This window comes from Sander lucioperca, chromosome 6 (genome assembly GCF_008315115.2).
Source record: "Sander lucioperca isolate FBNREF2018 chromosome 6, SLUC_FBN_1.2, whole genome shotgun sequence".
Taxonomy (NCBI): domain Eukaryota; kingdom Metazoa; phylum Chordata; class Actinopteri; order Perciformes; family Percidae; genus Sander; species Sander lucioperca.
In genome coordinates this window covers 42,083,146-42,098,584 of record NC_050178.1, presented here as the reverse complement: position 1 = coordinate 42,098,584, position 15,439 = coordinate 42,083,146, and the positions used below count along the sequence as shown (strand labels likewise).

The window sequence follows — 15,439 nt, the reverse complement described above, 5'->3', positions numbered from 1 at the left end:
TGACATTATATTCAGTGCTGAGGTGATGTTACCACATGACATAATTAGATTGCACCACAATAAGAGTATATATTAATCCAGATGAAATAATAGTACACAAATGCGCGCGCGCGCACACACACACACACACACACACACACACACACACACACACATACACACACACACACACACACCATGCCCCCAATCACCACACACACATACACCTACCTCGGTGTGCGCTTATTAGATTAATAGTTTTCCATTACGAGCCATGCACAAAGAAAGCGGCTGATTGTCAAAAGCTATCACGATCATTTAGCGAGTGTCACACTTGATCAGAACCAATCTTATCCATCAAAGCTGAGGCTGAATACATATGTATTAAAAATAGTTATGCTGTTTGCGTGAAGAATCAAGAGCAGGGGCGTTGGACTGGGGGGGAAAAGGGGATTGAGTACCCAGGGCCCTCATGTAAGGAGGGCCCAAAAAGATGCGAGAATGAATAGCTGTGGATGCAGGGAGGGGACCATAGAAAATGCCTTTCTACAGGGCCCAGAATTTTGTGCTACGCGCCTGATCAAGAGGCACATGGATTCATGAAACATCACACGCACGGACATTGTTCGTCAACATCTGATAGGATTTGAGACAGGATTTGATAGATGGAGGTGCCAGAGGGAAAGTAATTTCCACTAACTTATTCTACAGTATGCTGCTTTGATTAAGAAGAGGCAAAGGAAGGTGAAGAGTGTGCTACACAGCTTGTTGGTCAATGTATGTACTGTAATATATACATTTCTTCAACACAATGGCAGGAGGCCAACAATAGGAGGGAAAAATTGCAAGAAATTAATTTGACGTTTTCTGTCTAACATACTAGCTCTACATTTAAATACAAAAACAATTCTGTTTCTTTATTCCCATGTCCTCCACATGGATGACCAACTGGGGAGGATGCTGCCTGGTTCACTCTTAGGTGTACCGCACATCCATGCACACGTACATGCATGTGCACGCACCATAGGGGTTTTCATCAAAATGGGGGACAATTATTTCAATGCTTAGCACCAAGAGCACATTTCAACATCATGGATCATCAAAGCCTATGAAAAATTATGTTTTGTCTCCTAAAATCCACCAAAACATAGTTTATTGAATACTGCATAATAACACAGAGTAAACACAACACACAAGGATTATCAGTGTAGAACATGTATAGATTGTCATAAACCGTTAAAAATAAAACACAAGGTAATTGTCAGTGTGCACAAGCGCAGGCTGCCAGCTAAATGACCATCACATTCGCTGCCAGCTATGGCTATCTGGCCATCTTAATATGATCTTTAATATCGGCATTTTCACCATGTGTGACGGAAAATGTAGTCTTTCAGTGTATGCAGAACGCAGCATTTATGTTGCCAGGTATTTTAATAAAGGAATAAGTTAAGCCTCCTGGAGCTCTTTAGAAAAGCAACTTTGTCTTTGGCATGACAGCTAGCTCGGGACTCGGGGCACCCAGTTTGAGACTGGGACAATCCGGAACAAACAGGGACGCCTGGTCACCGTATGACTGGGATATAGTGCTTTAATCTCAGTCTTTAAGCAAATTGTATGCAGCCGATGTGTGCTTGTTTACTGTAAGACCCCTTTTACAGGATTTTCATTTTAAAACGAGTCAGGTGAAAACATTAAAAAAGTCAAATGGAGACTCATTGAGCTAACGTAAGCTTAACTAGCACGCTAGCTACAGCTGACAAAATCTGCCAGCATCAAAATTCAAAAGTCAAAAAGTCACTGGCTAGCTCTAGCTCCATCTGAAATTGAGGGACACAATGTTTCATAAATTACTGAGAATTTCCATGGGAAATCTGTAAAAAAAAAAAAAGGGTAAATTGCAAGTTAAAGGTGATTGCATACTTTATCATGTAAGCTATTGATACAGATCCTATTTAAAGTGGCTACTGTCTAAATACAATAACCTGATGGCGGAAGGAATAAAAGATTTGGAGTAACGTTTACTGTATGTAGGATTGCTTTCATTTTATTTTCACATGTGTATCATTGGGCATGTCCTCATCTTTAGCCTAGCCATAGGCAACATCTACATATGTATTTAATTTATCACAGCCAATGAATGAAGAAAGTTAAATTGGTTAGAATATAGCTACCATATATAATAAATATAATGAAATAATTTCGCTTAGGCTATGCATAGTGCCTAGGCCTGCCAACAAATGCTTATTGTTACAAAACAATACTTAGACCTATAGACCACTACTGACCTCAATCACGCTGGCTCCCTCAGAATCAACTGCCCTGCCAATCTCCTGCTTCTTTCTCTCTGCTGAAATATGTTCCAATATCTATCTCATCTGCTCAATGAATTGAAGGATACAACAGTACATTAGCATTAACAGGGACCCGATGATGACAACAACATTCTATGGGGACTGATATAGTTTTGGAATATGCCTACTATAGAGATAGGCTATTATTGGCAATGAATAAAGAGTTGTGATTAGCTTGCTAAGTTAACCATTTCTTGTATTTCCCTCGTTCATTCTAGCTAGACTTTAGTTTTCCATAGCAAACCAAAATATCCCCTTTCCTTTACCTCAAGAAAACGTAGCTAAAGGTAAGCAGGTCATTAAAAACAACTTACAATTTCACTCTGTATCACGCTAGGTGTAATCAATCTTCCTTTCACCATTAGCGTGTACCGGTGTGTGTGTTTGTGGGGGGGTGGGGGGGGTGCATAGCGAGTTCAGACCAAAGAGTAGCGATGAGACGAGATGAATCCCCCAGTTACTTGCAACGCGCCGGTCTGCAACGCTCTGAAAGCTGCCAGTTCACACCAATGCAACGAGACGGTGCGGTGCATCATCTTGATAGCACAACGACTCTGTACTTCTGTCTAACTTCGGACTTTTCGGCTTTTTTGTAGCTGGACATATATCATTTGTTGTGTCTAAATATGAATGAGGATACATCGAATTGTTATTGTTGTTCTTATTATTATTTAGGGGGGCTTAGGGACATTTTGGGGTAGCTTCAGCCCCCCTAAAATAGGCCTAACGACATCCCTGTTTTCAGCGCACAAAAAAAAAAAGGGGGATTTAATTAACATCACTTACTATACCTTAAAGGTGTAGAGCAGGAATGAAGCAAGGCAATTGCTACCTGGAGACTAGTCCATAGCCACGACATTCCACTTCCCGGGATTGCTCCATTGCCGACGGAAATTTCGCCAGATTTCACTCATTTAGGTTGGATATCCGTTACCTTGGTCTTTCTTTGTGTTGGAATTTTAAACTCCGGACCGATTTATGATGACTATGGTTAACTTTTTCTCCTATCTCTGCAGGGTAAATCCAGACAGCTAGCTAGACTATCTGTCCAATCTGAGTTTTCTGTTGCACGACTAAAACAACCTTTGAAAGTACACGTTCCACCAAAACAAGTTCCTTTCCGAGGCTATTTTGCAGAGGCACCGTTGCTCCGTACAGCGCCTCCTCCGCAGCGCTGTGGAGGAAGGTCTGGCAATGCGAGACTACCTGGAGACAAACACAAACTGTCCTTTCTAGAAAGACCTCTCCATCACAGAGCACTCCTGGCTGACATTCTTCTCATGTTCAGCTTTGAATTGCAATAACATGTGGTCCATAAAGATGAAAAATTCTGCAAAGTCACGTCTTTGTGAATGGGAGTGAGGATATGGCTATATATACTGTATGTACTGTATATAGGCTATATATGGTGATATATCACTGCAGAGGACTCCAATAGTCATCACTGTCATGTGACAACTATATAACTCAGTTTTTGTGACTTATCCTCCTGCTGTTGTGAAGTTCTTATGCTCCTAGCATGGGTAACTATTAGCTGTATATATTGGCAGGAAAATGATGTGAAGGCAAGGGATAAAACATACACTACCATCACATACAGAAGCTTCTTATTCCAGATAGCAAACTCCATACATTGCTCTAAGGCACAAAGCTGCTCTAAATATTCCACTAAGTCAACTATATATTCAGTTGGGATAAACGAACACTTAATGCAAGTCAAGGTTTTAGCTGACTAACCAACTGTCAGTCTTGTTTTAGCTTCCAAAAATCCAAGAGAGCTCAACTTATAAAAAATGCTTTTCAGAGGACATCAATTATTCACCCCAAAACACCTTTTTTGGATTTCTATTCTAAAGATGAGCTGATACTCCAACTGTTATGAACACCATCTATTCAAGAGTTTGCAATGTGTCTGTGTGACAGGTTCATATTACAGGCTTCCTTTCTATCAGTGTTGCACAGGTGTTGCTTGACTTGAATCGGAGTCTGCTTTTGAAAACGTGCACTGCCACAAATGTTTTAGTGATTCCGGGGCAACAGAGGATTTGTTCGAGGAAACTAAGCTGGGCTCCCATCTTCTTTGTGAGGTATTATCCTCAGTCATCTTTCCCTCACACCTTACAGTCTGACTGAACAGCCTGTTTGTAAATTTCCAAACTTCACTGTGGCTTGTCTTGGTTGTTTCTGCTGATAGCGAGTATCTGTTACTTTATTTACCCGGTGAATAAAACTTCCTCACCTCAAATTATTTTGTGAGCTGTTACTTCCAATATCGCTTTGGTAATCCTGTGCTAGACTGCAGCTATAAACTTTATTATAAAATTCATTCATTCATCAAATTTTCATTGGTGCAGAGGTACAACAATATCTAAACAAACACAGTTCAAATCTGCTTCCTGACAAACATTTAATCAAAAAATCCCCCTTTTGACATGAGGAAAAATAATCTTCTGCTTTCCAAACACAAATATGTTGCAAGGCTAAAAAAGATTAGGCTTAAACCATGGCTGACCACAGAGTGAAGTGGCCATCTTACATAAGAGATAAGCAATTCAAGTTGATGTGTGACAAATCCTGATACAATAACATGGGTTCACAGCCAGGTTCATATGAATAATTGATTGTTAAAACTATTGTTGTGAAAAAAAGAATACATGAACAGGAATTATTTATGAAATTGTGTATATGTTTACCGATGCAATGTACAGGAAGCCCTTATCTGCAGTCTGACTATTTTTAGCACAAGGGAGGGCAAAAAAAGATGAAAGTAGCTCCCAGTTCAGTGTGGTACAGAACATGGTAATTCCATTTTCTATCCTTCAAAAGAGTGAAAGTGAGGGCTCTGATTTATTCATAAGCCAGGCTTCTTCTGACAGAGAGCATTAGACAAAGGCAGATCACACAAAGGTAACAATTCTGCTGAGAAAAGCAAATTACAAATCAAAACAAATCAAACCAAGGTGTGAACAGTTAACATGTTGCACTGCACAGAATACACTAACTCAACAGTTGATAAGTACAACTTTGGTATCAAGCAACTGGGCTAAAATCTTCTTTCCATAAAAACCTTGACGCGGCTGTTGGTCAGGCCATTTCATTTATTTCATCCCTCAACAGCTGCACTAGCGTACCCTCGGACTTCTCATGTTTTACATGAGGAGTACCAACTTCTGCCCTGTGGGAGGCACTTCAAATCAGTACAAGCACTCCTTTATTCCTCACTCTATAACACTACTCAACAGTGGTGGAATGTAACAAAGTACAAATACTTTGTTACTGTACTTAAGTACATTTTTCACGTATTTGTACTTTACTTAAGTACAATCAATAGTGCATACTTTTGACTTTGACTTTGTTGCATTTTGCAGCAATTATCTATACTTTCTACTCCACTACATTTCTACAACGTTCCGTTACATTTCCGTTATATTTCAGATCAGTTTTTCCTCCTGACAAAACGTCTTCCTGACCGTCACACGTTTGCTGCTGACGGCCGCTGCTGAAGGCAGCGGCCGTCCAGCTCCCGGTGCCGCTTGCGATATTACGAATCCCACTATGGCCACACCAAGACCCGCCCTTCAATAGCATTTATCGGCCAGGTGCGTACCGCTCCCGGTACTACCTCTGCTCCTGTTACTGCTGCTGCTCCTGATACTCTGCTTGGTCATATGTGAAGCATCCGTTCACATAAGGTTAATATACAACACGTATATCTATCTTAAAAACACTCCTGGTTCTCCTCAGCTGTGAAGCCATGTACTTGTTGTCCAAGCCTGTGTGTTCTCGCTAAATAAATGTGTGCAGCATTCACTTTCCCGTGGGAAATAATGCAAAGTCGAGCTTCATGCAGATCACCCTGATAGATAACCAGAATTGTAAGTCAGAATGTAAACTGGGCCACAGATGGTATGCACAATTACATTATCTAAAACTAACTTAATTAAAATGCCACAGCCCATACAGTTTTTTTTAATTATTAGAATATAGACATTAAGAGAATAAATCGTTATGCAAGTACTTTTACTTTTAATACTTAAAAGTACATTTAAAATCAGGTACTTTTTACTTTTACTTAAGTAGGGTTTTCATTGTTGTACTTTTACTTTTACTAAAGTAAATATATCTCTGGTTATTTGTACTTTTACTTAAGTACTGAGTACTTCAGTACTTCCTCCACCAATGCTACTCAACCAATCAACAACCCTACACTACACTACTCAGGCTTATGCATTGTCAATGCCACTATAAGCATGTGGTTGTTGTTATATGTTCTGTCCACTAGAGGGACTTCCAACATCAGCCTGGCCTGGCGCATTGCATTTCTGGCACGCCGCTCTCTGTTTACATTATATTCCACCACGAGCACACAACGACAAACACAAATCAACAGAGACCTCTGTAATGAAACATTATCTAACAAGTGTAGCTGGTGAAGTGGCTCTGTTGTTAAGGCTAACAGTGCTCGGTTAGCACAATGAGATCATGTTAGAAAGCACAGACGAAACGATTTGTCATAAAGTAACAATAGCGTTAGCCACGATGCTAACGGCATTGATAACTAAGCCAAACAGTGCTGCCACTACTATTTTAGTGATTTATAAGCAACCTGTTTCTTGCAGATTGTCACGTTACTGAGAATACAGATATTAGAAGGTAATTTATGAAGTCGATGCTAACTCTGACAGCTGTAAGGCAGCTAACATTAACTTTAGCTGTCTCCATGAAGCTCCCAGCTAAGCTCCTATAACTCACGACGCAATTAGGAAACCAGAACAAGTTTAGCTAACTAATGATAACATAAGCACTTTGGCTAGGTGGATGTCAATTTTAAATAGAAATGCATCGATTGACCGACTGGTCCGACCGATTTTCACGTGATCGGTCATGACCGGTGACCGGCCGGTCAGTCTGACATATGCCAATTTTATGCCGGTCAAATGCACTCGGGCACCGCATGATTAACATTGCACAACATCAGCATCACACGTGCACACACAGGGTTTCCGCTATATGCATGTAGCAGTGGCGCACCTCCGCTCCATCAGCTGTTTATGAAATGTCAAAGTCGTAATTATACACGGCTCTGCAGAGCTGTCTGCTCTACTGATCTCAGGCGAACAGCTCTGCTCTCTCTCTCCTCTGAGGCTGAACAACTGGAACATGAAAACCGCACCCACGCAGGTCCCGTGAAACATGACAGCTACAGTTTATCGGAAAATAGCGTTGGGCACACTGACTTTGATGAATTTACTGTTTATCAGACCCCAGATGAGACAAGAAGCTAACGTTAGCGAAAGCTGTGGTCCCTCTGACTCCCCGCTGCAGGAGATGCTGTATTTCTCCGACACGCTGTATTAACGTTATTTTTTAAAACGCTTTCCAGGTTAGTGGGGATGCATACCGCTCAAAACCAACATTAAAAACGTAGTAATCTTCCCTCGGTGTTTAGTTTTGTTGCTAAATTGTGTGTAAAATGAGCGGTGACGTTAAATCTTCTGTTTCAGGTAACGGCACACCAGGGTACCGTCTATTTGCTGGATTGTTCCGAGGTAACCGTCGGTAGCTAACGTTAGTAGATAAACCCATTGACAGCAACGGTATATTGTTCATATTTGTGCACAATGACAAATAAAACAAACTTGTTAAAAAAGGAACTACACGCTGTTTTCAGATAACGTTACTGTTGACATTCAAACAGGCCTGTGTGTTTGTTTTGAGAAATATCTTTATACTGCAATATTTATACTGCATGTTATATTTATTTTATTTTTATTTGTTTATTTATATATTATTTTATTGCCATTTCCTGTTTCCTCTGTTTTCATACATACAGAAGTTTAGTTTGTTAAATATATCACATTTTAGTCGGATATTGGATGTGAAAAGAAGGAAATGGTTCTTCCATAACATTGCACTTGAGATGTGTGTGAATTTACCACACCAGGAGTAATTAATATAGTTCTAATTTATAGCGATCGATTATCTGTTCAAAAAAGGGTGTGTGTGTGTGTGTGTGTGTGCGCACGTGTGTGCGTGTGTGCGTGACGGAAAGGCGTGTCAGATGCTCTTGCTGGGTGACCATACAGATGTTTTTGATGTTTGTGTTTTTTTATGTTGTCTGGTAATTGTTGGAGCCGACGATGCAAGGACATTTTGTGGTTGAACAGACAATAAAGTTTTATCTTAGCTTATTCCAATACTATGGTGTAAAATGCTCCTTCCTGGCTATAAGGTGCCTTGCAGTTCCATGTCAGAAATGATTCAGCATGCTTGTGGCTGCACAGCCTCCATCAAGCTTCTGTCAGTCTCTATCAGAGAGTGAAGGTCACCACTCTGTCCTGCTTACCTGGCCTCCTGCCGCCCCACCACATGTCCTCACACTGCACCTTCAGCCTCCCTCTGAACCTCGCATGTCTACTCTGGCTACAGATCAGAAAACACTGCATTTATCTCCGTTACTATGTTGATAAATCACTAACTGCAATATTGGCCTGGGCTAATATAGAGTAGTCGTCTCAGTTGTTTGTTTTTTTCTGCAGAATTTAATTCTTGTCAGGCTAGAAAAGCCTCTGAAACAATATTTGGATCATTATGGGTCAGAAAATCTCTCCGCTAAATTTCAGACTCTTTTAAGTGTTTTAAGGCCCTGACACATCAACCCGATTATCGGCCGTCGGACAGTCTGGCAAGGTCGGTGACACAATCCACTTTTCTCAGGATATAATTTTTTGTCTAGTAATTTGAATGTTGCATTCGAAAGGGGAGACTAAGAAAATACACGCTGCTGGGTGTTAGATTTTTTTAAAGTGGCTTTTTTGTTCTAAAAAGCCTTTTAAAATGTCAATGACGTCATACACATATATACAGCCAGAGATACTGCTTTACAGCAAGCTCTGAGTCGCTACCTTTTTTCTCTCGAGGCATCGACAACACAGCTGACAGGTTAGACTCTCCCTGTCAATACATGTGCTACAAAGAGGTTTGCTATTTTTTTAAAGACCACGCCGAAATATTCACTCTGACATTCTGGTTCTGCTTAGGATGCCGTCAAGCGGGATCTCCGATCGTAATCAGTCCTTCACTGACCAATCAGCATTCATTAGCAGAATGCTAGCATGTTATGGGCAACAACGACTCAACCTGTAAGAAATCGAAAGGACATAAGTACTCGCTCATTCAACTTTCGACCTATAATCCATGTTGATCTTGCAAAAACTACAATCAAATCTGAGATTTCTCAACGACAATCAGGCGAAAGAGACAAATTTAGCCGTCTAGCTCCATAGAGTCCCATTCATTTTGCACTGGACCGCGATCACCCCCAGTGGAACTCTGGTGGAACTGCAACCAAATTCGGTACAATGGGGCTTAATAGGGAGTGGAACGGCTTTCCGTAGACGGGCTTTGGCGCAGCGCAGGTATCCGTCATCAAGGGTGGCAAGGAAGCTACAGTATTTCCCGTTGCTAGGTAACGACATGCTGTTATCTCATTGGTTGCGCTTTCGAAAGGTCAGCGGCAACTAGGTCAAAGATGAAATAATTTGAACTTTGAGCACAGTGCAAAGCGGCACTGCCCTCCCCATGGGAAATCAGTGGAACGGCCGGCGCAAGGCGGTTTTGCCGCCTATCATGTGTAGGCGGCTTAAGGATTCACTGTGCCACATGTATGTTTTAACATTAGAACATGTTTTATGAAATCATGCCAACAATTATTTGAATATCTTATTCTATACAAAAAAGAAAGGTTTGTATAAAGGCTTTAGACCACCCTACAAGTTATTGTAAGCCCAGTTTAATATGCAACTTCATTTTATACAATGTATGCGGTAGGGGGTCCCTGCTCCATCTCTCTTTCAGTTAAGGGGTCCTTGGCTTAAAAAAAACATTGAAGACCCCTGGTTTAAAGAAATGCCAATAAACCAGAGCACGTTTTTCTCCCATCCCAGAACGCTGTGTGGACTAGCCAGACCCTCTTCCACAGCGCTGTGGAGGAAGGACTGGCAATGAGAGACTATCTTACATTGTTAGATACGATCACTATTCAGAATTAAGAATCCTCCTTCATTAATACTATTTTAGTAATAAGATGCCTCTCCTAAAGCATCTCCAAAGGTAAACCTCACATAGTATAAATGTACACATTAACGTTGAGCACCATATTAAGATGATCAAATCAAATCCAAGTTATTAAACTGCACGTTGACAGACATCAGACGATCAAAAAATCACACCATAATAATCACACTTCCTCTCTGGATTCTTCCGAAACTGACAACAATCAAATGAATGACAACATCTGTCTCTGGTGTGCATTCTTTCATTACGTAACTCGAGCTACCTTGACCAAAAGGTTATTTCTAATAAAGAAAAATTACTTTTAATCTCGAGCCTGTGGGGCCTCTTAGGTGTGATCTGGTCACATTTGATGGATATCTCTCTGTCCGGTCCTTCCTCCAGGCTGCAGTATGAGGACGCTGACAAACAGCAGGACCAAGGAGACATAATAAACCTGTCGATATATAGGTTTTTCAAATATTACAAATTAGCTCACTCACAAGGCAAAATATTCTATTGATTGAAAAGATGCTTTGCAGATGATTACAGGTATCAAATGTTATTAGACGTCAGGAGATAATTCGATCCATAAGATATAATATAGATTTTCAAAATTGGTGTGTAGTACGGGTGGATAATTTGATAGTATCATTACTTGCCTTTTAGTGTAATTGTGACATTCTCATATCATATTATTTACAATATAATATGATCCAAATTCATGATTTAGAAAATGTAATGCATACAAGTGGATCAGTTTGATTATTTTACATCACATTACACATAGTTAATACAATACATTGTTAAAATAAAAAATAAAAAATAAAAAAAATAAAAATATATATATATATATATATATATATATATATATATATATATATATATATATATATATATTAGTGCAGGTTTAATGATATTGTGATATTTATTTTAACCATACAGCCCACGCCTAGTTTTATGTACAAGATGGTCATGTCATAACTTCACACCAATAGACAGCAGAGATGTGGTTGTGCCACTAAGATAATTTCCAGGAGTAGCTTCTCCTTTAGGACAAACACAGCCATCAGTTTTACAGTGAAACTTAACAGTAAAATGCAACATAACCCATGTCACAGTATCCACTGGCTGCCTGTCTGGCCGCTGGCCAAGGACGTATTTTATTTGGAGAGCAGAAGCGACTGACAGATGCCTGAGCGGCAACACAGCATTCATCAAGCCATCGGCAGCCTGTGAATACAGAGGCTGCCTCTGCTTGTATCCACCTGCAGCTATTAAGACTGCCAAATCCCCGGCATGAGAGGAGCTGGCTGAAGCAGTACTCCGGTATCACAGACCTGACCCCACTAGACAACAGTCAGCTCTGGGTGTTAAACCAACCTATCCGCTCCATACATCACTGTTATCTCTATCACCCCTGTGAAGATTAGCCTTCAGCCCGCGCTACCTAACTGTTCAGATTGCAGCTGCTGAGCAAAAACCCAGAGAGCCCAGGCAGCAGCATGAAGTGATAACCCCCAAAAAACAAGGTTTATATTCTGAAATGTGGAGGAATACACTGACATGTACGCGATGCCTTTACGTCAACCTCCCAAATAAATCCAGCAGCACTAAATAATATAATTCACTCACACTTTCAAATGTGTAATTTTTGTACAGTTTATCATTGTATTCACCTCCGTTGGATGAAATAATGGTGGGTTTAATGAGTCCTAATTTAGCTCAGGTTACCCCAGAAACCCCCCGAGGCATACCTGGATGACACCAAATTGGAAAACATTGCATACGTGCTCATTTTGCAGGCAAGGATGATGTAAACAGCAGCCGACAGATTGAACTCTATGTTGGTGTATCAGCTGTATTTCACGCAGACAACAATGCATTCCTGGTGGTACAAGAATAAAATAATATTGTTGTGAGTTGTTCATGCACTGGATTGTCTCGGGGTTTTTTTCTGTCATTATGTGGTGATGAGGATGTGAAGGGACCCATATGTATTCTCCAGATGACCCTCCTGAGAGTAATCGACAGGGCTACATGAACGTGGCAGGTTTATTAAGCCAGTGCTTAGAAATTAAGCCACAAAGTGGCATATTAATCATCATTTCACTGGACTAAGTGACAGAGGAGTGTGATCATTGGATATCATTTTGGGGGTGGAGGATGGGGGGGGGTGCATTTGAGTGAATATGGCTAATGGCAAATTTATGTTCCTTCCTGGGTGGGAACGGGGTGAGTGACTGTGTGGTTGTCAGTGTGTGTGTGTGTGTGTGTGTGTGTGTGTGTGTGTGTGTGTGTGTGTGTGTGTGTGTGTGTGTGTGGGGGGGGAGGGGGGTAATTTTCCTTTTAATGATCCCTGTATATCAGCACAAAAACATAATCAACGCAACATGAGTGGCTCAAGACTTCTGAAGAAGGAGGTAATTGGTACCTAAACATCAGAAACTGCAAGCATATCCAGGACGGATGGACACACACACACACACACACACGTGTTTGTTTCACTATCTTTGTGGGGACCCGTCATTGACATAATGCATTCCCTAGGCCCTTACCCTAACCTTAACCATCACCACTAAATGCCTAACCTTAACCCTTACCCTCACCCTAACCATAACCTAATTCTAACCCTAATCCTAAAACCAAGTCTTAACCCTCAAACAGCCCTTTAACCTTCTGGGGTCCAGCATTTTGGGCCCCACAAGGCTGTGCAGACCCCACAAGTATACTGTATTCCCCGGTTTTTGGACCCCACGAATATAGTAAAACAAGCGCGCACACACACACACACACACACACACACACACACTGTAGTGTAGGTGGGCACGACTCTTCTAAGGATAAGCTTTTCAATCATTTTATTAAGCTATTTATCACAAACTCATGAGTGTACAATCAGAAAGAAAAAAACGTAATTTTATATTTCTCACTGTATTTCTCATGATAAAACACGCGAAGAACACCAGCGTAGTCCATGAAAAACACTTTGAGGAAGCCTCTGTTCACAATCTCTGATCCCTCGCTGCAGGTGTCTCTTGCGCGTCAACCTGATCACCTAAATAGTGATGAAATGTGGAGAGGAAAAGGCGCACTTCACTTCTACACATATGTGCACACCTCATGTGTGTCTTGCAAACTGACTTATTCTTGCATTAACGGTAGCCTATCTCCACAACGCGGACTACCAAAGTCCCTCTTAACAGCAGTGCGCTGCAGCCTGGTGGAATGTGCAAAGGATCACGATGTTTCACTCCGGTACTGAATAAACTACACTGTTGGCTGCTGAGTCTTAACTTTCTTTCTTACATGCTTAAAATGGGGATATGTGGACGTATAAGGGGATCATCTCATCCTATACAGTTACACGGCAACTGCAAACGCATGGCAAGGAAATTGGCAGTGGATTATCTGTGCGCCGCAGCGTGCCGCCGGCAGGCAGATGCACGCTGAAATGTACAAAGATCGCACACTATTGCATAGCATAATAACTTTGACGGATGTCTTACCTGTTCAGAGGAGACACGACAGTAAGCAGGGGACAGAGGGGAGGATGTCGGGCGGAGCGCCGAGCCACACAGTCTTCACGGTGGATGAAGGGACTGCTACACGTCCCAGCACTAAACTCCAAAGTGCGTCTGTCTTTTTTCCACGCCAATAAAGGACAGCGAGATTCAGACCACCCCCCCTTATTTCAAACTATATCCAACTGTTTCCTCCTCCTCCTCATAATGATAATAATAATAATAATAATAATAATAACAGAATCCTGCATCATGTATAGCATGTGGTGGCAATGCTCTGCACTATATGGGCCTAATCATTTTTGTCAGTTAAATGTGAATCGTAAAATAACCTACTGTAGGCTACACGTGTGCATTATCTGCCCTTAGCATGTAGCCTATCTGACAGCTGATGATGTTCATTAGCTTTCACTCAAGTCCACATATGATTTCTTAGGGTTATTGGAAAGTTCCAATAACCCTAAGAAATCATATGAATTCTTCTATGAATTGGCAAAACATAGGGTACCCTTAATAGAATCAGCTTGCTCATAATTATGAATGCCACGGCAGCAATATAAGCAATATTACACTAGAGTGATGCTTCAGTGATGCTTATGTCGTGCAAATAAGCACTTTAAATCAAACCCTCTCGTGGAATGATGCGATTATACAACAACGGTGACCAACAACATAAACGTTTTACTCAAACTGTATTCATATTGTAGGGAAATTCGCTCTCTAGTCCCATCTCTAGCGATTTCTAGTCCCTCCGTGTTTAGTCAGCCAGTCAACTAACGTAAGTAAGCTAACGTTAGCTTTGTAGAGATTGTGGGATTTCCCAAATGAATATAATTACCGCAAATATAAACACCAAACTGCTTTGCTAGCTTTATCCTGTTATAACTAAGATAGCTGCTGAAAAAAATATTTTTTCCATGGATATATTTAGATACTAAACGTCCGCGAACTTCAAACAACAGAGACGATTTCTTGTCCCAGTAAAACGTTAGTCAGCAGCTAGTTTACTTAAGATAACGTTAGCTTTGTAGAGATATCGTGGGATTACCCAGACTGAATAACCACACATATACACCAAACTGCTTTGCTAGCTCAATCTTGTTGTAACTGATATGCTGACATTTTTTTTCCATCGACAGATATAGCTCCTAAACGTCCACGAAAATCACAGCTGATCCAGGGGTAAGGTGCACAGTTCTGAGACGCTATATACATATAAAAAAAAAAATAAAGATAAATATGGTTTTATATACAGTGTGATATAGTGTGGTGTAATGATATTGCACAGTATATATATATATATATATATATATATATATATATATATATATATATATATATATACTCTGGTAGCTGGTAATCTACAGTCACTATCCAACAATGCTCATTAAATAATCTGTGTGAAAAGTATTGCAAGTATTAATTATTAAGTCGTAATTTCAATACAATTGCAGATATCTTCTAATCGCAGTGTAATGTAGTGTAAAATCGCTTTCAATTCTGTCATATCACATTTGGAGGTAAGAAAATGTA

At 40.6% G+C, this 15,439-nt stretch overlaps 1 protein-coding gene across 2 annotated transcripts in view; it reads right to left on the bottom strand.

Annotated features, from left to right (window-relative positions):
• The window catches only part of LOC116036824 (contactin-4), a 110,961-nt gene extending 96,917 nt beyond the window's left edge, over window positions 1–14,044 (bottom strand). For both annotated transcript variants that reach the window (XM_031280491.2, XM_031280500.2), the window contains exon 1: window positions 13,892–14,044. The gene's annotated coding sequence lies outside the window, so the exon portion shown is untranslated. The remainder of the gene's footprint in view (window positions 1–13,891) is intronic.
• Between the last annotated feature and the right edge of the window lie 1,395 nt (window positions 14,045–15,439).